A 26,696-nucleotide genomic window follows, 5' to 3' on the forward strand; every position below is an offset into this window, starting at 1 on the left:
TGTGAGAGAGAAAACATAATTTGGGAGCTGTATTTATATTCTCTTGCTTCAAAAATAATGAACAAATAATCAATGAACACAAAAATTACATACTCAGAGGAAGTATTTTTTACGCTTTGCTTATAAACTTTTGAAACTAACTACAGCACTATATGAATTGATTCTAAGACCTTAGAGGATTCTGCAAATGCTAGCTATGTACATCAATGAAGCGTACATCCAGAAGTGTAATGAAACAAAAAAGAAGGTGGCAACAAATAGGCAATCATAAACCCCTACAATTTTCATGCAGGTCACCTAACTTTTCAAACATCAGCTCTTCTGCTGAACAGGTTTCAGAATCATTTTAAAAACAGAGTTAACAATGTTTTTATGTATGCTAACAGACTTTTAAAATTTGTTCCAGAATACAGCATTATAGTAATAAACTAGTTTATTGAGTTTGCTCTCTTCAGGCAGTTCACCCCATGTGCATTTTAATCTTCCGTTTAGTTCCTCTATTAAGACAATAAATATATTTTGCCAGAATTTTACATTAGAAGATAATGTCTCAGTATTTAATTTACTAAATAAAATCAATAAAATATAAAAAGTAGAATAATAAAACTAGAAGTTATGACACTGCTTTGGTTAAACTAAGAAAATACCAACCTTTGAAGAATAATGTTAATTACAATACCAAGCTATTAGGAAGGAGCAAGGAAGGAAGGAAGGAAGGAAGGGAGGGAGGGAGGGAGGAAAAAGAATATCAGAGATGCCTGCTAAATCCTGTGTAAGAGAAAGCCATGACTTTCTGTAAGAAAGGCTAAAATTATTGTCATTTTATTCCATACTATCTATAGCTCCGTATTTCTGACACTGTTGGAAGGAGGAAGATGCAGCTAATGTGTAATTGTCATTTCAGCCAACAAGCAGCATAAAAGATATGGCTGAGCCCTTTAGACAAGGGAAATCTCTAGGAACCTTTAGGCAGGAGGAAAATTATGCCCAAATCCTTCTGACACGTGTTAAATCAGACTGCTCATTGAGAACAGCTACTGAAATCTGACAGAAAAGCTAGGGCTGTCTCATACATTTTGTTGTATGGACTGGGTGCCCTTCCCACCAGCTTCCAAAAGTCTTTCTGCACCATAATCATAAGGTTAAGGCTCTTTCACAGCCATCAGTAACGCATTTCCTAAGAACAGCTCTCACACATATTTTGGGGAGGGGTTGTAAATGACAAAGTCAAATGTACAAATTCTATACTTTAGCCAGGATGTAGATATCTCATCATGGCCTGTACATCTACCTTCTTAACCCCAGCTGCTTCCAGAAAATTCAGTATTACAGCAGTACCAGATGACCTCTCACAGGGGAGATGATTTTTAATTGGTCGCTCTACTTGCAGATGAATAACAACACATGGCCCATGGGGTATTTTGTCATACATCAGCCTTTATCTCACAGAAGATCAATAGGGCACTCATCAGAGACCACAGCAACAAACACTAACTTCCTAAATAAATAAAAAAGAAGGGTCCAGAGTGATGTTCCCTGGTCATTGTATCACATAAGACAATTACAGCAGTTGTTGCTCTCTTGCCATTAATAGGGGAATTGTAAGAGTTTAAAGAACCTCCACTGAAGAAACTGTTTTCCAGTGACTTAACAAGTTAATCATGCACCACAATATAAATATATTATGGCAGATTCGTGTACCATAGCAAAGACATACAATCTGTTTCAATTATCTTTGCATGGATACAGAAGGCAAATAAAAACAAACGTAAAAGAGCAAGAGTAGATAAGTAAAATCAGCGGTAATGACTATTTCAGGGAAATTATAGTAGAGAAATTGTCTATAATGGCAGAAATCTCACTCTGTTTACTAGCTCTAATTCTTCTCCTATTCTATCACTGAGACTTATCATGTGCAATTTTACATGTTTGCTATGATAAAGACCACAATAACCAAGACAGCTAGTATTAAGTTACATATCAACATATTTCATTTAGGAAAACAGTGCCTGGCATATTAATTGCAATGTAATTTAACGTAAGGGGTATTGCTGTATTTAAAGCTGTACTTTAAAAATGGGAGTGGAGAACCAAGCCCTGTACGAAAAAAACAAGCAAACATTTTTTTCACCTACATCCTGCTGTTTAGGAGCATAATCTCATTTAGGCCTTCTGACTCCCACCCCATAGACACTCAGAAACAGCCAGCTCTCCAAGCTAAGTGTCCCAAGTAAAATTCAGGACACCTGTAGACGCTGTCATAGTTCAATCACAATGCATACCCTTGTCAGGTTTAGTAATACTGTACAACATTTTGTTCTGGGTTCAGCTGTAACATTTATTTTTCCCCTTCTTAGTAGCTGGTGCAGTGTTGTGTGTTTGACTTTAGTCCGAGAACAATGGTGATAACACCAATGTTTTGGGTTGTTGCTAAGTAATGTTTACACCAATCAAGGACTTTTTAGTCCCATGCTCTGCCAGTGACAAGGGGTACAGGAAACTGGGAGAAAGCAAACACCGGACACCTGACCCAAACTAGCCAAAGGGGTATTCCATACCACAGCACGTCATGCGCAGTATATAAAGTGGGGGGAGTCACCCAGAAGGCCCAGATTGCTGCTCAGGTCAGGCTGGGTATCAGTAGGCGGGTGGTGAGCAATTGCATTGTGCATCATTTGTGCTTATTCTTTTCCCCTTTTAATTTTATGTTCACTCCCCTTGTTATTTTCCTTATCATTATTATTACTGGTGGCAGCAGTAGTGGTTTGTGTTATACCTTAGTTACTGGATTGTGGTTTGTGTTATACCTTAGTTACTGGACTGTTCTTATCTCAGCCAATGGTAGTTACGTTCTTTCAATCCTCCTCCCCATCCCTCCAGGAGCAGGGGGAAGAAGAAGGCTGGGGAGTGAGCAAGCAGCTGCATGGTTTTGAGTTACCAGCGGGCCTTAAACCACAACACATCTTTACTGGTGAGCAAGTAGCCTAATAATGAATTTCCTAGTATACAGCCACTTTAATAATGCATTATCTCATTTAACTACTGATGATTATATTGATCTCTGGAAAGGTAATTTTCCCTCTTATTTTCAGCCTTCCTACTTCATACATTAATTCTTCACATGCAAAGTTTCACTAATGCTACCACAATTTTTTCTGGTTAGGATTTTCAGAGAAACTTACGTTTGTTAGGTGACCAGTCTTGTTTAGCCAACTTTGAAGCACTCAGTTACGATCTTTGACAAGCCAAGCCCAGGACATCATGTAATATTACTTGAAACTCCCAGAAAATGTTATTTGTAGCTATCATCTGCCAGTTGCTATAGCATAATATTTGCATCTGGCACTGCTATTATCACAACTTTTTATTTAAAAGACTTCAGCCCATTACATTACGACAAATCTCCAACTGTTACTAAAAACACCCTTTATAACAAAACTATATATTTAGTCATTGCTGAAGAAATGATGAGAGATTCCTTTTGGGATCACTTTTTAAGCAGCCATAATAAACTGGAGAATTATTGCTCATTTTCATTCTTGAATTTCTTTGTAGCCTCAGGGAATACATTTTTTCATAATCATCTGTTGTTAACAGGATATTAGTGCCTCATTTTCTTAAATATACGTACTGTGTCTCTGCTGTCACAGTGTCTTTCTTCACAGTACTATGCAGTTGTAACATACAGTGTCTCACCAGCTACTGTAACACAGAAATAAATCTCACCAGCTACCATAACACAGAAATAAATAATCTTCCTGGGTAGCAATGCACTGCAAAGTCAAATTCAACTAAGGCTTCAAGCAGCCTTCGACTTCCTAGCATGATTTTTCATCAGCAAATTGTGTGTGTATTTTTGGCACTCAATGAATCTCAAATTTCCTTTAAGTTATAGCTTCACTGGTTTAGTTTAAAATATATGTCACCTCCAAAATAGTTGTGCAGCTTTTTTCCCTAGCCAGGGTTACAAGTCAATCCTGTTACTTGTGGTACACACAGTGCATGGTTTACAGACTAATGAACAACAATGAAAATGATTAGGTGCAGGTTTTACAGTAATACCAGGGCATCTATGTAGACTGTTGTGTAGATCACTGTGCTGACCCTTTCAATTTGCTGTACACTGGTTGATTTTCCCTCTCCCACCTCACTCCTTCCTGGAAACTGGCGTGATGCTACTGTCATCAATTCAGTATTCCAGCAGCAAGGAGTAGATTTTTGCACTCCATTTTCCTGCACCTTTTCCCCAACTTGCCTGTAGTGCTTTTCCTTCACTGAAAGCAGCAAACCTGAAGTTGGTGAAGGGGGCATATGGGGCAGACATAAGAAAAAGAGCTATGCTGAGATGTGTACACAACTTTAACCTTAATGGAGATCAATAAGACACTTGACAGTCTTCATAGCAACAAATACCAAGATGCTAAAAAAAATAGGAATATCTAGACTGATAATCCCAGATAAAGCCTTAGAAACTAGTCTTTCCTGCTAAAGCTGATGCGATCTGAAGTAAACTCAATAGTCTTATCTTCCTTTTCACTTTAAAATATATATAATTTTGTTATAAAAAGTTATTATCTTTGCAAAAACAAAAGCAGCTGTCATTTTCAACATCCAAATTTAGCTATTCCTGATTTTCACTTTTAGATTAGATTTCATTGAATGCTGCAGAAAAGAAGATGATAACAAAATATATTAAATAAACTATTTAAGTTAATGAAAAATATAAGCCATATAAGATATTTAATGCATATTTATTATCTGAACTATCTGGCCAAAAGCTCCATAATTCTTGTACTCTTGCAATCAAGACTTTAGAAAACGTGGGTAAAATAGATGTAGTATCTGTAATAAGCAGTTGCAAGCATCCTCTTGCAAATTACAAGCAGTGCTTTGTCTCTTCCCAGCTGTATCTGCAGTTTCAGTTCTCAATGCCATCAAGTCTTCTGAATTAATCTATCTGGATCTCATACATAGCTACATATCCACACTTTATTCCTTAGTTCTTTCTTCATAGGAGGTGAAGAAAGATTTTTCAAGGGACTTGCTATAGATATAGATGTATTAAAGCACTGGGTGAAAGACCATACAAGGGTACAAAGCTTTATATATGTCTCTTCTGCAAGGCACTGCAAACTTTATTAGTTCAGAACACCTTCTGAGGATCAAACAGCATGAAAAATTTCTATACAATCCTTGTCACTTTGGCATGACACATTTGCATACATCCAGTGGGTTTGAAAAGCCACACAATATGCACCAGGAATAATTCTGGCCTTGATTTTTGTGAGGACATTAAATCATTATGGACTCTTCCAGAAAGTCCTTCAGCAGAAGCACTAGGCACTAAAGACCCAAAGAATGACACAGAAGCCAAAGCTGTCTTTCTCCTCTAAGTATAGCCATTTCAGGAGGAAAAAGAAAAAAAAAAGAAAAAAGAAAGGGGATTTTATTGAAGGAGATGTAGCAGCTTCACTGATAAACACTGTGTTGCTTTCCCTTCAAGGCTGTTTTTGCTATTAAGGTACCTGAAGTTATCTAGGTAATTATATAACCAAAAAGATTGTAACAATGTTCTGGAGGCCTGCCCAAGGGAACAAAAAAAAAAAAAACCAAAAACAGCAAGCGACTGAATTTTCTACAGATACATCAGGGCTAGCCATCTGAAACAGTAGATTGTGCACAGAAAGTACAAAGTTAGACTGCAAGCAGTTCTCCTTTGTGTGTTGTCCCCCCTCTTTTTTTCCTTTTAGCTTAAAGTGAAAAAGGTTATCTTGAAATGGTTGGTAAATCCAAATCCAGATGCTAAATTTCTCTGACTAGAGCAGCTGGCAGACTTGAGCTACCAGCAGTCCTCACTGCTTCTGGAAAGACAACTCCATAACTTCAAAGGTAAAACTCTGCCTGTGATGTGGCAGCTCAGTGCTGTTCTGAATTATTCTTTGTTCTTAAAGAAATTAAAAAAGAGGTTCTGTCATCTTCCCTTGCCCTACCCTACATAAATTCCAGATTTCTAACTTAACTATATTATTGAGTTCTAATAAGGAGGAGTATTTAAAACAAAATATATCTATCCCATGAAACTGTGAGCAGTAGCACAATGTAATGTTTTTAGGTCATCACCTTCCTAATAAAGAAAGCATGGCTCTGCTCTTATGGAATAATTCCCATTAATGGCATTATCCATTCATACCTGTGGAGAAATAACGGCCACTACAGTGACCAAATGCTATGCTTACTAAAGAGCATGCCGAAATGACCATCAAAAAATTTTCAAGCAGCTGACTCCCAAGACAGTGTGAAGAAGGAGCATGCAGTGCTGGGTGGGGGGATTCGCTTGTCCCGATTTCCATCTCTCAACATTCACACCAAGTCCATGCTGATCATTTCAAGCTTTCTTGAGAGTCTGCAGAAAGACCTTTAAAACACCTGCTTTCAGTGGAGCAAAGGCATTGATTGGAAGACCCCACCACAGGCCAGGAAATGGAGCCTGGAGTAACAGCTCAGATGTCAGCATCTTAGAAAGCTCAGATCTAATGATACTCCCCATAATCTGTCCATACTCTCTCAGACTCATCCTCCTCCCCCAGCCTCCACTGAAACTGCAGTTTTGCTCCTGAACTGGCAGACCAGGTTTCCAACACAAAGAAAGATACTTATGCCATACTCCTACTACCTAGAGGGGTTTTAAGATATTTAAGTCTGTGATATCTGTAAAACTCTTTAAGGAGACTCAGGACTCCTGAGGAGGCTGAGAAATGTCAAATGTGGCCTGCATCTATCATTTGCAGTTTCACAGAGGGAGATGAGGGTCTTCTGTTTATCAAAAGCAGGGCCAAATGAATCTCTCACACAATCATAATTCAACTCTTATCTTGCAACTGAAGATATGAAAGGTATTCCATTTTTACCAGCTGTTTTTCCACAGAACTTATTCTTGACAGTACAGTAATGGGAAGCAGTATGAAACTCTAGACAAGGAAAGGAAGAGTGATGATTTAATGGATAGTAGTGCTATTACTGTTACCCTCATTGACAGAATAGATATATGATAGTGTAAGAACGGACTTATTCTCTTCAAGCAAAAGTTTTATCCTTTATTCATAAACCAATCACTCAAGATTCTGAATACCATATAAAATAACAAAGAAATACTGCCTGTTAAATAATATGCTCAGAGTAAGAAAAGATTATAAAATACATGCTCAACAAAAAAAAAAAAAAAAAAAAATGAAGCTGCTGAAGAAATTTTATCATAGCTAAAAGACATATGGTAGAGCAATGAATTTATACCAGAAGGTGACATATATTTTTTTCCTTTATTCTATGATTAGTATCCTCTCCTACACAGTAAATGTCTTCTATTAATTCTCTTTGTTGTGCTTATCTACTTCTGTTTTGTCAAGAAAAAATTATTTTTAGCAGCCAAGAACCAGAAGCAAGAATTTTAGTGGGAGAATATTGAATAGCTTCTGTGTATGAAATTGTAGGCCAGAACAGAGTGTCTACCTTCAGAGTAGTGTGAGTGACCGCCAATACTTTCAGAGGTGCCAAACAAACATAAGGCCATTTTGTTGTTTTATTCCAACAGTAAATAACTTACTGAAATCTTGAAGTCAGTTTTTGTAATATCTTATTAAATTACATAACATCCAGACTCGAAAAATGGTTTTAGATAAGCATATTACAATGAGATATCTTTGCAGCATATAATTAATCCCCACAATATTAAAACCTGAATATTAATCTAACTAAATCTATACTGATAAAATTCTGCAAAGAAAAATATCAATTAATTAATTTGGAACTCTGGAATAATCTCTTTTTTTCACCATTTTTAAGTACACCTGCAGAAGTGGTTAGCTTCACTATTAGTTTTGAAACAGGTTTAAGAGTTCTCCAATCCCAAGACAGAAGAATGAAAAAACATGTTCTTTCTTTCTTTGATCCTATCAAGCCACACAGGTTTATAGCTTAAAGAAGAAGTCCTTTCCTAGCACATCCACACTATAAGCGTTTATCACTGCAAACTGACAAACAGCTTGTCCAGAAACAGTCTATTGGAAGTTACTGAGTGTGCCCCATCTCTTTTAGAACTGCTGACTGTTTACAAAGGTGTTTTTGATTAGCCACTCTTCCCATAACTAACCTTCCTTACTGCTAGGAATCTGATTTATTTCACTTTCTCAGCCTGTGGCAAGGTTGCTGAGGCAGCTTCACAACTGCTCACCCCCAGTAGAAACTCAAGACAGAAGTTGCCTTTTGCTGGTTCTGGGACACATTCACTCTGTTTGCATAGCTAGAAGCCACTGCCACATGCCAAAGAGCAGCAAGTCTAGGGGACACAAGGGCTGGCACAGAGGTTGTGCAACATAAACTTGCCTGCCAATAGACTAAACATACTGAGGGCAGGAAATTGGATTGCAGAAAAGGTTATTTATCAGAAAGGGACAACAACCTCTGTTCAGATTAAGGTAATGCAAAGGATAGATAATCCCAAAACCTAAGCAACACTGGCTATGGAATTAGTATAAAACAGGATCATTTATGTGTTGAGTTAGTATACTGCTTTTCCAGCTTTCCTAGGCATCATGGGAGTCTAAAAGTTGTCTTCTAGAAAGTCCTGAGGTGTCTTCCATGGTATGATGAAGTTCAAATAGCTTGTTATTAACCTGCAGGAGACCATGTATGAAAGCAGCATCCCTTTAAAATAACAGTAACAGTCTGCTCTGCTGTATTGACTCACATCTTGAGAACATATCAGTTTGTTTTCACGCTACAAAGTAATGAAGAAATTCCTTCCACAAAGAGGTGGGGAGAAAGGGAAGAAGCAGGGCGTCTGTATTTTTACGCTGATTCTCTAATGAAAAGGGAGGGTTATATCACTGTTTTCCATCTGCTAGCTTTCTCCTAATACTACTTTTCATTCCCTTGGTCAATTTCAATGTGGCCAAGGTAGAGGTATCAGGAATAAGAAACAGATGCCTGACAGAAGACAGAACTGAATTAGTGCCCTACAGGGAAGGGAAGGGGAAGCATGAGCTCTGCTCCCTCTTGCTGCAGGGAAGTCAGGCAGTAAAAGCTGCCCAGCAAGGCCCCCTCCGTAGTGCAGGCTTGGGCACAGGACCTATGGCCCATGGCTTGACTGGCCAAGGAAAGCAACTCGGTGGGAAGGAGAAGAAATAACAGAAACAGCAGGAAGTATGGCAAGGGGAGATGTAGGTATGCTGAGAAGGGTAAAAGGAGAACACAAGAGGGGGTTGGGTCAGGCAACAGGCAGACAAGACACAAATCCAAAGAAAGACATTAATTCTGCTGCTCTCATAATGACTGAGGTTTTCGAGAGTGAAAGTGATTTCACTCTCATGTTGACTACCCAATAGACATGTTTGTTAAGGAGCTCACATTCATTTAATGTTTAAATCAATGATAAGGATTAAGAGCACAGGAAGTTTACCACAAAACTGAAAAGAATTTGGAAGTCTCACTGGATAAAATCTTCCTTCTCTGCAGAAGGCACTCTATTCCAATGTCCTCTGCAGAAGCAAACCAATTACAGCCTCTCCTCAAACACAAAAATAATGGATCTTTTCTTTTCCAATTGCCAATTTTCTCTGATAAAGAGAACTATCATCACCTCTGGATAAAGAATAGGGAATTTCTGAAACATGTCCTTGAGGTAATGCATGTCATCCTCTCTGAAAAGCAATCTCACCTCAAGATAACTAAGTCTTTTTTCCATTTATCAAGTATCAGAAAGACAACTATCCGCACTTGCTATTTAAATTCCTCTGAAGAAGTTGAATTCTCACCTCACGAATAAAGATTGTTCCAATTATTTTCTCAAAGAGTAACCACTGTTTTGGTAAAACAAAACAAAACAAAAAAAAACCCACAAGAACATAACTGTAGTGGGGGTTTAGAGGAATACCATAATCTGCAGGCTGGGAGAGCCAAGCCATTTGTGTCTGTAATTTACACTCAAGAACCCAGGTATCATTTTGGGTTTTTGGTTATGGAATCTTGTTTGTTTATTTGTTTTGGTTTTTTGTTGGGAAAGGTTTTCCCATTAACCGAGTTTTATTTAGTAGAAAATTCTGAATAGCATTCTTGTGCCTGCTGAAATTCAGATCAATCTGAACCAAAATGCTGATTCATTTCCAATCCAAAACTCCACACATAAAAAATAAACATGAAGTGACTGGAATTACACAAACACTATGTTGGTCTGAGCATGATGAATCCAATACTAGGACAATTTTCTCCTACAACAAAGCAATAGACTTAATTCTACACTCAGTTGTTTCAGAGAAAACAGTGATAAATCATCTCTAATTCACCTGACAGAAATCATTAAAAACAATCTACCTTCATTATCTGAAAACTCAACAATGGATCTACTGCAGAATATGGTATCTCAGAAAAAACATAAAAGATGTCTGTTTCTGCACTTATATGTATTTTTTCAAACATTTTTCTTGAATGCTAAGAATGATAAAATTTTAATATAACTTCATATTTAAAACCCTCTACAAAACAGAAACAGTTTGCCTTTTGTTGTTGATCTTGTTTAGTCAGCTTTAGTAGCATCGAAGTTGTAGCTTTCAATCAATTCTTTTAAACATAAGGCAATAATTGACAGAGGTACAACATGAATTTACAAAAATCACTTTTTATTCTTCATTTCTTTCCCCTCTCAACCTTTTGTTTTAATTGTCTCAGAGTCTGAAAGGAATGCAATTTCTCCCCCAGGAGCCATGAAGTGCTTATACAAGCCTGTTTCAGAGGTAGAACCTGCAAAGGCTTAGGCTACTCCAAGGCCATACAGCCTCTGCTGGCAGGGCAAGACTTTCCAGAGCTAGAAAAGAAAGCCTGGGCTTTCTGACAACACATCTACACCTCATGTTCCCTATTTTAAAATGATGTTGTCATATTTTCTATTTCACTGTATAACTGGAGTTGGTGGAGGGCAGGGAAGAAGGGAAGGAGGAACAAAACAAACTACAAACAACCCTGTCCAGAGGACATTCCTAGGCAGGTTTCATTATAGATCATCTAATTCCAGCCCTCCTGCCACTAGACCAGGTTGCTGAAAGCCCCATACAACCTGGCCTTGAACACATCCAGGGGTGGGGCATCCACGACTTCCAGGAAAGATGCTTCTTCTCTCCTACTTGGAGGAAATTGTCACTGGGGAGTTCTGACAGTAGGTCTGGATTTTATCTGTATGCTGTAGCAGGTCTAAGCTGTGGCTGGTATTTAACTTTATATGGGTATCCAGCTAAAAAGTGAGACCATGAAGTGAATTAATTCAGTTATATTCTATAGACAGACCATATAATGGCCAATATATAGATCATCACAAATATTCTGCCAATAACATGTCTGATTCTTCAGGTGTATTAAAAGTGTGTTTTGTTTTTTTTTTCCAGGCTTCTAGGACAGCATCTTTTTCTTTCTGTTTTGCATACATTACCATTATCTCAAACAGCATATTGGCTGCTTCTCTGAAGTTTCAGTCTGAGCCTGCAGCCATATCAGCACACAAGTGTTTTTAATATGCTTTTGGAAAACATAATGAGGAGGATGATTTCTCTTTGGTTCTGTTTGGCTCAGTGCTAGAGCACAACAATGGGATGTCATCAGAATAAAAGTTTGAATCATGACATCTCATTTGCTTCTTTTCATTAGTGTTTGAGGGAGGAGGGGGCTGTTATGACAGCTGGTCAGTAGTGAGTCAATTATATGCTTCATTCTCTGGACTTCAGATCAAGATGTCCTTTGGCAAGCTGAGCAACTGCTTGATGACAGATTTAATAGCTAGGATTTGATAGAGCACACAAAGGGACACACTGATTTTGATACATTTCTCAGGCAGCATGCTCATTAAGTCTAATTCTCCTTTCCTTTACATGCAAAAGTAATCTAATACACACACACCCCCCTTAGTGCGTGGAATTACATAGCTCAAAATGTGAGGAAAACCAAGACTCCCAAGTCCTGCTTAAGGACTCAGAAATGGATCTGTCCTGATGTAATGATATTTTGGTAATGGCCACATCTCAGGTAAGATGATAGACCTGTAAAGCACAAGTATACTGAGGATGCTCACAACAGGCCTGCAATTTTACAGAAAAAGGACACAAGGGACTGCCCCAAGAGCTCCAATAACATCACTAAATTCTGATGCCTCCGGATTTCTAGAGCAGGTGAGCTCTCCCATTTCCACATCTGAGCATGCTGGACTCTTCAGGAAAATTATTTTTTACCCTTTAAGTTCAAAGAAATTTGGCTGAGAGCTCAAAGGCAGTGGAAAAAGATCATGAGTTAAACTGACACCCATAACAGACATGAGATCTCGCTAATATTTTGCGGTCTATGCATACACTAGTATTTCACCGATCCCCCGGAACAGTTGTCAGAACTCAAGGAAAAATGGCTGCTAGAAGAGTCTTCTCTGCAGAGCACTTCTCATTCTGATGCAGTAGAATCCATCTTGCATAGATGGGAGACTCAAGCCTGATCTGTTCTGCCAGATTTTCCTGAGGACTTTAAGGTGACTAAATAAATGATTTGGAGCAGAGACATCTACTGTCTTTTTAGACACTTTTTTGCAATCACCCTAGAAATCTACTTTATGAAGACTATCAACTTCATACAGATTCCTATGGAAATACATGACAAACATTAGCGGGGCAAAATCTTTAAATTGCTAAGACAACATCATTGCACCTTGTCAGAATGCGTGGGGGTAAAAAAAAAAAGAAAAAAAAAACAACATGCCAAAATTATTCTATTTTGCCCTTCCTTTCAGGATAGAAGCAATTCAGTGTTGCTATTATTATGCTTGACAGCATAACATGAAAATACAAGCTTCTCGATACTTTCCTTTAAAAAGATGAATAGTTTAGTAGTTATAACTACACTATAGTAACAAGTATATTAAAAGTACTCCATAGTTAGTATAGCAACTATAGCAAAAAGTACACTCATACTTGTTGCATTTAACTAGCTAAAACCAACAGATCTTTTTCTGAGAATGAATGCAACTAATTTCATAAAATCTTCTCCTAATATTGCATCTAGGATAAAAAAACAAAAGAGAAATAAGCATCAGAGTGCTAGAAGGCTGCAAAAGAATTTTGTGATGTTACCATAAGCTCATAATTTTACAAAAGATTCCTATAGGTATTTGGCCTTTATTTTTCTTTCTAATTTACACCCAAAAGTAATCTGAACATTTCACTGGGATTTCTTGGGGAAATTGAATTGAGGGAAAATTACCATGTATTTTCATTATATCATTCTGAGTGCAAATCACATCAAACAGGTGATATTTGAAAAATATTGAACAGATAACTAAGTATAAATGAGTAAGGAAACTAAATTGTGGTATCTGCCACACTTCACCAATATATTTTTCCAATTTAAATTTAAATATACTTGATCATGTCTGTGCCTATGGCAGGAGCCACTTAAGACTTCTTTCAGCAGAAAGTCTGCTAGAAAATTCTAGTTAAAAAAATAAAAATAAAAATAGTGTATTCATTTTAAATACTTGTCCCAAAATATTTCTAAAAGTAAGGAGAGAAATGGGTATCACAGAGCAATCTAACTCCACTGTTGTGGAAACGTTAAATTTCTTCTGAAACAGAAGCTCAGTCTTTATTAAACTTCTGCCTGTTCATGCTACTGAATTTTATTGCTCTTACTTTCTTACATAAAAATTGTATTTTTAACTGGTGTACCTCACTGTTAATACCATCTTATATTCAGTTTTATATAACTTTGTTTTTTCTTTACATGACATTATTTCTCTGAAATGGTTATAGTTTTATCAAAATGACTGTTTAATCATTGCTGTTTAGTTCATTATTTTCATAGCCCTGTGATGACTCCTCAGGGAAGCTGACACCTGTCAGATGTGCACTTTTCTAAAGTGTGGTTGTGTAATATTGCAGGCATTAATTTTTAAAGCAGGACAGTAGTGTTTAATCTCAGTATTTCCTGCTTTATAAGCACAAGACTTCATCTAAAGTTTCTAATTCATCATACCTAGTTTTGAGCTATTGTAATATTACAGAAAGTTCAGAAATGATCAAGTATAAAGCAAAAACCATCCAATAGAATAATTATTTATAATAACTCTTCCAGTAATGTAGGGCACATACCCTATATCGCCCTTTTAAAAAGAAATTTCATTTACTTTAGCTCCAATTTAAATTTTAACCAGATCTGAGGAACATTTTCCAATGAACTGTTCTCACACCACCCAGGTGGTTCTACAGTTAAATTTTGTGCTTAGGATGTGGCTAAAGGAAGCAGCTTGTTCCCACAGAAATGAGAACATCAACAGAGCCCTTGAGCATGCTGTTGAGGCACCTGGGAGCAGTTCTACTTACAGTCAATACTGCCTTGAGCAGTAAAAACCACCACGAGAACTTCCTCAGAGAAGGCTGCCTCAAATGTTCTCAGGAAAAGGTTTAAATTCTAATGCCTGGTCTGCTAACATGAAACAAGTCATAATGAAAATACAGATAACTTATTTGGCTTTTTGCATAAGAAGCAAGGAGGGAGTAACAGGCTTGCTTCTTCATTGTACCTGTACTTATGGCTAGTAATACCATAACAGATCCAAATGCTGTAGTATTTAACAGCAAAGCTGTAGTACAAAAAGGACATGAACCCAAAATAATATTCCTCATATCTGTCGTGGTTTAAACCCAGTCAGGTAACTTGTTCACTCACTCCCAGTGAGTGGTGCCGAGCTGACAACAATCGAGGTCCGTGTCCCCCCCCCACCGGGGTTCTCCCCCACTCCCGGAGGAACGGGGAGGAGGATCGAAAGAGTGCAACTCCCACGGGTTGAGACAAGAACAGTCCAGCAACCAATGTACACAAATCACCACCGCTACTATCAACTACAACAATGATAAGGGAAAATAACAAGGGAAGAGAGTACGATACCACCGGCAGGGAAGACGAGGTCCACCCGGAAGCCCGTGTCCTTCCGGGTAACTCCCAGTCACCCCCCACCCCGGCCATGACGTGCTGTGATATGGAATACCTCCCTGGCTAGCCCGAGTCAGGTGCCCCATCGCTGCTTCCTCCCGGCTTCCCCTCCTCCCTGGCAGAGCATGAGCCTCACAAAGTCCTTGGTCAGGGTAAACATCACTTAGCAACAACTGAAAACATTGACTTCACCAACACTGTTCGCAGGCTGGAAGTCAAAACACAGCACTGCACCAGCTAGCACAAAGGAAAAAAAAAAAAAACATGACTGCTACTGCTGAACCCAGGACATTATCCACCCCTTATTCCATACCATTCACGTCGTGCTCAGATCCCACATTTTCAATACACCATCGCTCTCCCATATATATATATCCATATACATACAGACCAAGAGGAAAAGATCATTTTCTTAGCGCATGGAACAATCCCTATAATGCTGCCGAGTCCATTCGGTCCATGATGTTCAAAGTTCATTCTCTGTTGGGATGATGGCTGGAGGGAAGTCAGGGCCAGTCGCTGGTGACCTGGAGACATCTAGTTGATGGGCTATAAAAGCATTACACAGCAGGCAACAGCATACAATTGAGTTCACTGGCTGTTTTCCCCTAAAATCAAATCCCCTTGAGGTATACATCAGACTTCCCCATCTTCCTGCATTACCCACCAAGTATATCCAGGCCCCTGAGCAAAAGCAATCCCACGAGTGGGTTTGCCTTTACCTGAAGCAGGAATAACCCAGACTGTCTTCCCCAGCAAATTCTTCATATGCACCACGGGAACTTTGTCCCCCTCTACAATATGTAAAAGTTCTGACTGGGCTGGGCCGGCCCTGTTGGCAGATCCTCTGGTGTTGACCAACCAGGTGGCCTTTGGTAAATGTGTATCCCAATGCTTGAAAGTTCCCCCACCCATTGCTCTCAGTGTAGTTTTTAACAGCCCATTGTACCGTTCGATTTTCCCAGAGGCTGGTGCATGGTAGGGGATGTGATATACCCACTCAATGCCATGCTCTTTGGCCCAAATATCTATAAGGTTATTTCGGAAATGGGTCCCATTGTCTGACTCAATTCTCTCTGGGGTGCCGTGTCGCCACAAAATCTGTTTCTCAAGGCCCAGGATAGTGTTCCGGGCAGTGGCATGGGGCACAGCGTATGTTTCCAGCCACCCGGTGGTTGCTTCCACCATGGTAAGCACATGGCGCTTGCCTTGGCGGGTTGGTGGCAGTGTGATATAGTCAATCTGCCAGGCCTCCCCATATTTATACTTCAACCATCATCCTCCATACCAAAGAGGCTTTAACCGCTTGGCTTGTTTAATTGCAGCACATGTTTCACACTCATGAATAACCTGGGCAATAGTGTCCATTGTTAAGTCCACCCCTCGATCACAGGCCCACCTGTATGTTGCATCTCTGCCCTGATGGCCTGAAGTGTCATGGGCTCACCGGGCCAAAAATAATTCACCTTTATGTTGCCAATCTAAGTCCATCTGAGCCACTTCAATCTTAGCCGCTTTATCCACTTGTTGGTTGTTCTGGTGTTCCTCAGTGGCCCGACTCTTGGGTACATGGGCATCTACATGACGTACCTTCACCACCAGGTTCTGCACCCGGGCAGCAATATCTTTCCACAGTGCAGCAGCCCAGATGGGTTTACCTCTGCGTTGCCAGTTGCTCTGCTTCCATTGCTTCAACCACCCCCACAGGGCATTTGCCACCATCCATGAGTCAGTATAGAGATAAAGTACTGGCCACTTTTCTCGTTCAGCAATGTCCAGGGCCAGCTGGATGGCTTTCACCTCGGCAAACTGACTCGATTCACCCTCTCCGTCAGCAGTTTCTGCAACTTGTCGTTGGGGACTCCATACAGCTGCCTTCCATCTCCGATGCTTTCCCACAATACGGCAAGAGCCATCAGTAAACAAGGCATACTGCTTTTCACTTTCTGACAGTTTATTATATGGTGGGGCCTCTTGCAGCCCATTTACTCCATGTAGCATCAGTTGCATGATGTGTAGAGGAGACCCTGCCTTTGAACATCCAGCCCAGCACGGGCAGCCGGGGTGCCAGGAGGAGCTGTGCTTCAGTGCCAATCACTTCCGAAGCAGCTCGAATCCCTTCATAGGCTGCCAGTATCTCTTTCTCAGTTGGGGTATAGCTGGCCTCAGATCCTTTATATCCCCGACTCCAAAAGCCGAGGGGTCGACCTCGAGTCTCCCCTGGAGCTTTCTGCCAGAGGCTCCAGGTAGGACCGTTCTCCCCAGCAGCAGTGTACAGCACATTTTTTACATCTGGTCCGGTCCGGACTGGTCCAAGGGCTACTGCATGAACTATCTCGCGTTTAATTTGCTCAAAGGCTTGTTGCTGCCCAGGGCCCCATTTAAAATCATTCTTCTTCCGGGTCACATGATAGAGAGGGCTTACAATCAAACTGTAATTTGGGATGTGCATTCTCCAGAACCCCACTGCACCCAAGAAAGCTTGCGTTTCTTTCTTATTAGTAGGTGGAGACATTGCTGTTATCTTGTTGATCACATCTGTGGGGATCTGTCTACGTCCATCTTGCCATTTTATTCCCAAAAATTGAATCTCCTGTGCAGGTCCCTTGACCTTACTCTGTTTTATGGCAAAACTGGCTTTCAGCAGGATTTGGATTATTTTCCTCCCTTTCTCAAAGACTTCTTCCGCTGTATCGCCCCACACAATAATGTCATCAATGTATTGCAGGTGTTCTGGAGCTTGCCCCTGTTCCAGTGCAGTCTGGATCAGTCCGTGGCAAATGGTAGGGCTGTGTTTCCACCCCTGGGGCAGTCGGTTCCAAGTGAACTGGACACCTCTCCAAGTAAAAGCAAACTGTGGCCTGCACTCTGCTGCCAAAGGAATGGAGAAAAATGCATTGGCAATATCAATCGTGGCATACCACTTGGCTGCCTTTGACTCTAGTTCATACTGAAGTTCTAGCATGTCCGGTACGGCAGCACTCAATTGTGGTGTGACTTCATTCAGGCCACGATAGTCTACTGTTAGTCTCCATTCTCCATTAGACTTTCGCACTGGCCATATGGGGCTATTAAAGGGTGAGCGGGTCCTGCTGATCACCCCCTGACTCTCCAGTCTACGGATCAGCTGATGGATGGGAATCAGGGAGTCTCGGTTGGTGCGATATTGCCGCCGGTGCACTGTTGTGGTCGCAATTGGCACTTGTTGTTCTTCAACTTTCAGCAACCCCACAGCAGAGGGATCTTCTGAGAGACCAGGCAAGGTGGACAGCTGCTCAATTTCCTCAGTCTCCAAAGCAGCAATACCAAAAGCCCACCGGTACCCTTTTGGGTCTTTGAAGTACCCTCTCTTGAGGTAGTCTATGCCGAGGATGCATGGAGCCTCTGGACCAGTCACAATAGGGTGCTTTTGCCATTCCCTCCCAGTCAGGCTGATTTCGGCCTCCAGCACAGTCAACTCTTGGGATCCTCCTGTTACTCCAGAAATATAGATGGGTTCCACCCCTTGACAGCTTGATGGCATCAGGGTACACTGTGCACCGGTATCTACTAGAGCCTTATACTTCTGTGGGACTGACGTGCCAGGCCATCTTATCCACACAGTCCAGTAAATCCGATTGTCCCCTACCTCCACCTGGCTGGAGGCAGGGCCCCTCTAATGGTCGTCACAGCTTTGGACACTTAAGTCGTGGTGAAAGGGATTATTCTTCCTTATCACAGGAGCTGGAGTAAAATCAGCTCTTCCATTCCATCTGGGAAACTGCTCACCAGAGACTGAAGCCGTAGCTCTCATGGGACGATCAGTCTTGGCCCTTGCTCCCCTCTTCAGTTCACTCACCCGTTCCTCCAAAGCTGAAGTAGGTTTTCCATCCCACTTTGTCATGTCTTCTCCATGATCCAGCAGGTAAAACCATAGGGTACCCTGTGGCATATACCTCCTGTATCTCCTCTCTTGAACAATAGGACGCCTTTTGTTAATAGCTGAGACGTGTGTTGGTACACGTGAGGAGCTGGATAAATCAGATAGATCGTCCCTCAATTGTTTGAGGTCCTAGGACAGTTTTTCCACAGCTGAGATGATGGAAGGGGTGAGGTTGTATTCGAACTCTCGGAGTTTATGAACCATTTTATCCACTGTTAGTGGTACTATGTCATTCCAGGTTACTGTTGCCAATGAATGAGCATATGATGACGGTGCATTCCGTGTAAGTTTTCGCCACATGGGTCGTGTACATTCAACTTCATCTGGATCTATAGGTGTATCCCCGTTATTCGGCTTGATGTGATAGAGCATCTCTACGATGGCCGATTCCCTCAGAGACTGGATGCCTTTGTCTATAGCAGTCCACTTGGCCGAACGACTCGTAACATCGTCCTTGTACGGAAACCTTTCTTTCACAGCTGCCAAGAGCCTCCTCCAAAGGCTGAGGGACGTTTTCTCTCTTGCAATTGCTTTGTCAATTCCCCCTTCTCTAGCAAGTGATCCCAGCTGCTTGGCTTCTGTACCTTCTAGTTCGTGACCATCGGCCCCATTGTCCCAGCATCGGAGTAACCAGGTGATGATGTGCTCCCCTGGTTGACGGGTAAAATCTTTTCGCATATTCCGCAGCTCGGATGAGGTCCAAGGTCGAGAAGTTACCTCTTCTTCTTCTTCTTCGTCATGTGATGATGACTCCTGATCAGATTCTGGACCGGGTCGTGAATTCATTGGTTCTTCATCTCGCTTCACCCTTTTTGCCTCCTTTTTGCTTGTTCTCTTGCGTACAGGGGCAACCGATATTGGTACGAATTGGTCCTCTGGTTTGGCTGCAGTGATTATCACTGTGGTTTGAGTAGCAACTGTACTTGTTGCTGGGGGTGGTGTAGCTGCTGTACTTGGAGCTGGGGTAACCGCGCTGTCTGTTGCAGTTGAAGTTTGAGCGGCTGCTGTACTTGCTGCTGGGGTAGCTGCGCAGTTCATTGCAGCCAAAGTTTGAGTAGCGACTGTTGCTTTGCCCTCAGATCCGCCGACATTCTTTTCCTTTTGAAGGTGCTGGATAGTGTTGAACAAGGCCCTGTAAGCATAGGCCAAGCCCCAGCACGTTGCCGTGATTTGTCCATCTCTGGTATGGCCAGAATGACCACACACCTCATTTAAGTGTTTTACTAATTCTTCTGGATTTTGCAGTTGTTCGGTAGTGAAATTCCAAAGTACTGGAGGGGCCCACTGACCTAGATACTTGCCCATACTATCCCACACACCCTGCCACTCATGGCTGTCCAGCCTCAGGGAAAAATCTCTCGGTCCTCCTACATTGTCGTTTGACCCCAGACAAGACCCAAACCTGACTCTGCTTAACTCTTGAAATCAGTAGTGGGCAAAACACACTCTGTATGCGTGTTAGCATGGTGATTCCCATCACCATCAGCAAACAAGTCTCAACAGCATTAAAATGCCTTTCAAAAAATTCAAAACTCTCAAATGTAAATGGTCTGGGGGGATGACTGGGAGGGTAAAAGAATGTCTCCTTCACAGGTTGAGCACCTGAGAAGGAGAAAAAAGATGTGTAATTGCTAAGCACCTCCATCATATACCTCCCAAAGTATAAAGGTGGTGACCACACTGGGAACATAAGCCAGATCAGTTTCATGATCAATGATTCTATTGTATTACAAGTCATTACCATAAAGTACAATGGGACAAAAACCTTAGCCCAAGCCCCACACTTGAAAAACACTAATACAGCAAATACCGGATGGACGTAAGATATGATATACTGAAACTGTGAGATCAAGAGGAACAACCTTGAGAGCCAATAAATCAGCATTGTGACGAGTGACTACCAATCCAGTTAGATCTGTTCTTATCTCAACCCCTCGTGCCCCACGTTGGGCGCCAAAAACAACTGTTGTGGTTTAAACCCAGTCAGGTAACTTGTTCACTCACTCCCAGTGAGTGGTGCCGAGCTGACAACAATCGAGGTCCGTGTCCCCCCCCCACCGGGGTTCTCCCCCACTCCCGGAGGAACGGGGAGGAGGATCGAAAGAGTGCAACTCCCACGGGTTGAGACAAGAACAGTCCAGCAACCAATGTACACAAATCACCACCGCTACTATCAACTACAACAATGATAAGGGAAAATAACAAGGGAAGAGAATACGATACCACCGGCCAAGAAGACGAGTTCCACCCGGAAGCCCGTGTCCTTCCGGGTAACTCCCAGTCACCCCCCACCCCGGCCATGACGTGCTGTGGTATGGAATACCTCCCTGGCTAGCCCGAGTCAGGCGCCCCATCTCTGCTTCCTCCCGGCTTCCCCTCCTCCCTGGCAGAGCATGAGCCTCACAAAGTCCTTGGTCAGGGTAAACATCACTTAGCAACAACTGAAAACATCGACCTCACCAACACTGTTCGCAGGCTGGAAGTCAAAACACAACACTGCACCAGCTAGCACAAAGAAAAAAAAAAAAAAATGACTGCTACTGCTGAACCCAGGACAAGTTTATATAATGAAAAGCTGATAGGTAAAGGCCTATCCATTCACGGGATTCACACAACTCCTCAGTGAACATCGCAGGCACCTGCTTCTCCCCTGCAAGGACTGGCTCCTGAGGCACTCTGCAGAGGGTCAGATAAAGGGGTGCCACTGCTTTTCTAGCTATACTTAGGTTTATGGATATGAAAGATGGGGTCCTCTGAATTTCTTGTTCTCAGGAACACACAAAGAGGGAAAGAAGTTCAGCAATGAAATTTTCCCTTCTGATACACCACTAGATCTCAAAGAAGTTATCTCGTTTTATTCATTAGGCACACTCAACTGGAGTACTTGGTAATCTTCTATTCTGTGACTTATAGTTCATTAGTTGGGACATTCACTCATCATGAGTGAGGTGAAATTATGATATTTATGTGAAGACAATCAAACCAAGAAAAAAAAGTTTTTAATTAAAAAAATAAACCCAACCTTAGCTTCTAACAATAGCAGTGTTAGAAACTGCCGCTGTCTTTTAAAGAGGTTTTAACTTATAAACGCCTTGCCACTTTTGAAAACAGGACCTGGCCTTCTAATTGACTCAAATACACTAAGAAATTGTACACAGGGTTAAGCAGCATATCTAAATTTTTTTGGTAATCTACATGCTTCTCAAAACCATTTTAACAGCTCTTGGGTTTTGACTCAATATCTTATGTACAGCATTGTTGTGAGCCCATTAATCATCATTTTTGTGCTATTGCTCCCACCTGGAAAGAATGAGTCTGTAATTGAAAAGGCAAATTTAGCATTTATATTGGCAATAACACAGTTTCACTGTCATTCTCCCCAAAAAGAATTTGAACATTATGGTGAACTATATCTCATTGATAAGTGAATGGAAGGGAAGTAAAGCTTTCTCATTACCAGGCTCCCATGAGCTAAGTCATTTGTTTGTTGAGCAGAGCCTTCTATTGTGTTATAACAATTACTTTTACTCCCAGATATGATAAGTCTTTGAAGCAGTACTTGGGAGATGCATGTGATCTACATTAGCAGAGAAGTAACACAGTGTTGGCTGATAAACTAATCTCATTTGCTAAGCACCTGATATTTCATAGTTGTGTGGCTTTTTTCTTCTAATAGTGAAAGCCATAGACTCCAATTCCAATAATTTAACTCAGCAGACTAAATTACTTAAATCCAAGACAGAGTTTGAAGTTATAAATTTTTTTTAGAAACTTACGTTGAAAACATAATGCTGTGCTTCAGCATATTTTACCTGGCTAGAGATTAGGACAGAGTTTGAATAGAGGCTTGTTATGCTGGCAGGTAGGTATGTATGTCATTCTAGGATAGCTTTTCAGGCTAAAGCATTTTTAGTAAGTTCCTGAATCACACTGCGATTAGAAGAATGAAGAAGTGCTACAGCAAGACAGTGAAATAGTCTTCATTTGTCATAAATTACAGCTAGCATTTAGATATAAGACACAGGAAATACAAGATGGATGGATCATTCTGAGAAATTATTAATATCAAAGTCAACAAAATGACAGACTGCCACAAAGTGGTTTTGCTACTTTTCAGTACTGTATGTGCAGAGTAAAACTGTATGTTCACTTAAATTAGCAAAAGAATCTAATCTGTACCTTTAGTTACAGGCTTAGGGAAGTATTTTCTGAAGCAACATGGACTTTAAAATATCTTGGTGGCTAGGATTATGCTTGAGTGATTTTTTCTTTGACCAATTTGTATTTGTCATTAGTAAAACCCCTTATTGTTATATGAAGTAACAGTTGCTACATACAGTTGTACCAGGATGCCCAGGTATTTCATGAATTGAGAGTCAAGAATAACACACATAGCAGTAGAATGAAATATAAAAATCAAATATAACTTTAAGGCTTCTGTTATTCAATGTATTCATATTTAAACAAAGCCCTCATGTAGATTCCAGTATGAATCTGTTTTGCCAAGCCATCCTCTGGCTTTATTCATCATACAGGTAAAAGTAGGCCCCCTAACTTTAGACACTGATCAATATGCCAATATGCTTGATGAAAGAGTCTTGTGCCGTGAATACTAAATAAAACAATCCTGACAAAGAAGGGAACAAAAGATTATACTGCTGTACAACTCCATGATTCTAAAGAATTTAAAATTCCCCCCCCCCCCCCCCCCCCGGAGAAAATGGATAAAAAAAGGAAAAATCTGTTAGGCAGATGGTGCTCACCTTTGATATCTTTGCTCACAGAAGCAAAGATAGGAAACAGTCTCCCATAGTCATGATTACCTGGTCTGCAGAGCAGCACTATTTCAAAGCATGGAGAAATAAGCCACTCTGATAAGTAACCTGAGAGCAATGGCCTCTTCCATATTCACTTGCAGTTGCTTCAGGCAACCAAGCTTTTTTATCTACTCATGGCCACTTAACTGACCTCTCTGCATGCATCTGGGCAGGTAACCAATTCCTCTGCATGGGGTGCTATCTAGTTCCTGCCTCATTTTCCTGGAGACTGAAAAGACAAAGAACATACTGAAATACTGTTCATATCACAGTATTCAAACTGTGTCATTTGTTGGGCATCACTAGGACTCATCTCCACCAGATGCCAGTTTTATGCATCTAGGCAATGCAGCTGCACACATGACAGAGAAGTTTTTTTGGTGGTTTTTTTTTTTTGGGGGTGGGGGGGTTCTTTTGCTGCTGTTGTTTGGCTTTTTGGATTTTTTAAGAGCTTCCAACAAGCCTGCCTCCTTTCTGAATGGTTTGTGCTGGCACATCACATCCTGAAAACAGACACATTTCCCAGAAACCTGTGTGGCCCCTTTTCTTATTTCTGCCTCAGAGGCCACTGCATGAAGCCATGCATCAGTTTTCCTTGCCGATTTTACAGCCCTGCTGGGGAAGGCTCACCACTCTGCTCACAGGTACCTTTATACATTACACAGTGCTGAGGTTCAGCAACTACCCTGGCAATGAGGGTATCTACAGCCCTTCTTTGGCACTGTCAGGATGAACAGCTCTTTCAGCCTTCTCACTTTTTTGTATTCCATGCAAGCCAACCATTTTGACCCTCCAGTTTCGCTTATAATCCTCTAAAAATCTCCATCCATTTCACACTTTCTCCTCTGATCACTACCAGAAGACGAAATAATATTCCACATCCCAGATGGCAAAGGGTCTGATCATCACACAGCACTTGTAATTGTGTGTGATGCAACCGTGGCAAGTAGGAAAGAAATTAACAACTCCATGGAAGAAAATATAAGTTCATCCTGATGCTACCTTGTGTCACCTTATGCTGCATGCTCCAGACACCAACTGCCCTCAGTTAGGTACCAATGTAGTATAATGAACAAGAACAGGCAGCCTGACAGCTGCAGAAGCTCAGGAGGTGATCTAAATCTGGGTTGAAACTTCAAAATACCACTCTGGTTGCCAGTTCCCTTTAGAAGCTTCAGGGGCTGATGGTTGTTCTTTTTTCCTTTCAGCAATGTGCAGCCTGAATTTGAGTACATTTAAATCAATTTCTTTAAGTACTGAAGCGGTGTCAGTGTCTCAAGTCCTTTCTGAGGGGCTGCATTAGAAAACGTTAGTGAATGAAGGAACAGAATTACCAATGTGCATCATCCAACGCAGCATGAACTGATACCACATCGCAGACAATGCCTTGGATGCCTTGACTTATGTCACCCTCAAGTCTAAAAGTGGTCTAGGTTATACTTAGCTTCTACTTACTGTCTCTAATCTTATTTGTTTTACTTTCTTCAATAATACTGTTTCTCAACAGGAAAAGCAAGCTACTGCATGTTCATGATGTTCCAAGCAGTCCTTTAAAGTCCTCTACAAAAAAAAATAATTCAAGAAGTGTTTCATTCTACTGAATTAGGATATATGATACAAAACATTGATTCAGGAAACCAATTTTCACAAATCATTTTCTCTTTGCTTTTTTAGCCTTTATCAATACTTACATTTAAAACTTCATGGTTTTATTACTATTTCTGTTTCAGAATCATGGTACAGTTTTATTCCTTATTGTGAAAGACCTTAAGAATTATTTTAAAGTAAATATTGCAGCACATATTCTTCACTTACATGTCAATATTCAACTAACGCTGTGATTACAAAACCATCTTTATTTCTATTGCAAGTTTCTCATACAGCACCCTGCAGAGCTGACTCACCTGCAGAGAAATCCCCTGAATCATTTCTGCTTGCTTTACACTACAGTTTTTCAGTACTTTGGGGAGCAGTTAGCTACTGGCTTTTCTTTCACTCCAATTTCCTCCAAATCAAAGTGACATAGCAAAGCTGCTAGAAATGTAAACCTTGCAATCAGTTGCCTTGCCTAATAAAAATGTTCCTAATTATCACATTATGTCATTTCTAGTACCTTTTTAGATGGCCAATGTTTGGACAAATTTTATTATGAAAAAGCCTAACTGAAATTTCTTCAGAAGAAGAATTTTCCTGTTTGTATTAGATGTCTAGTAATACATTTCTCACCTGACATAGGTTTGTATAAATTTTACACCATATGTTTAGTAATGTAGTCAAAAAGCTGCATTCAGATATTTTTAAGGAATAACCCACCCTCAGTGGAAAAAATTAAAAATCACTGGTTACTTGTCAGCATTGGGAACAGTAATGTGAATTCTCTCTCTCACACACACACTCAACCCTGCGCTTGTAATACTAACTTCCCCCCCCCCCTTACTACTTGATAAGCTGACAGCAATTGGCTGTTGTTCCAAACCCGTATTTCCCTGACAGCTTTCTTGTCTGGTTACAAGACCAGAAGAACTGGTTTCTCGCTGACCTAAGGACTAGGCTGGGAAGCCCCCAGTCATACTGGTTCTACCTAACTCTTGAGACAGTTCCTTGTGACAGAAGCCAAGTCTCCATTCACATAGGTGCAATAACTTCAACCAGCCAAATACCTTGGAAATTCATTACAACAGGAAATTAATTTCTGCTTTTGTCTGAAAAGGCAGGACAGTGGGGTCAGAACTGATGGGAACATGAAAGATAACTTGAAACTTGACTGCAAGACTTCCTTTCCCATTCAAACTTGAGTTTCCCTACTGGAGTAGCCAGTTAACAGATACCAAAGTGAAACCCATCACTTTCTCAGAATTTAGACAGCAAGAATGAACAGGGAGTGCATAACCATCTATGTGAACCAAATGTCACTCTGGACTCCTGTGCAGTAAAGTCTTCTACAATTG

At 40.7% G+C, this 26,696-nt stretch overlaps 1 long non-coding RNA gene across 2 annotated transcripts in view; it reads right to left on the minus strand.

Annotated features, from left to right (window-relative positions):
- Nucleotides 1-25,778, minus strand: part of LOC133266399 (uncharacterized) — a 48,258-nt gene extending 22,480 nt beyond the window's left edge. The window contains exons 1-3 of one of the 2 annotated variants that reach the window (XR_009742371.1): nucleotides 25,653-25,778; nucleotides 25,204-25,308; nucleotides 1,203-1,498 (exon numbers count right to left, since the gene is read on the minus strand). This is a non-coding gene — a long non-coding RNA (uncharacterized LOC133266399). Of the gene's footprint in view, nucleotides 1-1,202; nucleotides 1,499-25,203; nucleotides 25,309-25,652 lie in introns of those variants that run through there. The other variant, XR_009742370.1, reaches the window with a different exon arrangement.
- Between the last annotated feature and the right edge of the window lie 918 nt (nucleotides 25,779-26,696).

This window comes from Pezoporus flaviventris, unplaced genomic scaffold (assembly GCF_033815535.1).
Source record: "Pezoporus flaviventris isolate CSIRO_AGI_PZ_B2104156 unplaced genomic scaffold, CSIRO_AGI_Pfla_v1 ptg000007l, whole genome shotgun sequence".
NCBI classification, from domain to species: Eukaryota; Metazoa; Chordata; class Aves; order Psittaciformes; family Psittacidae; genus Pezoporus; species Pezoporus flaviventris.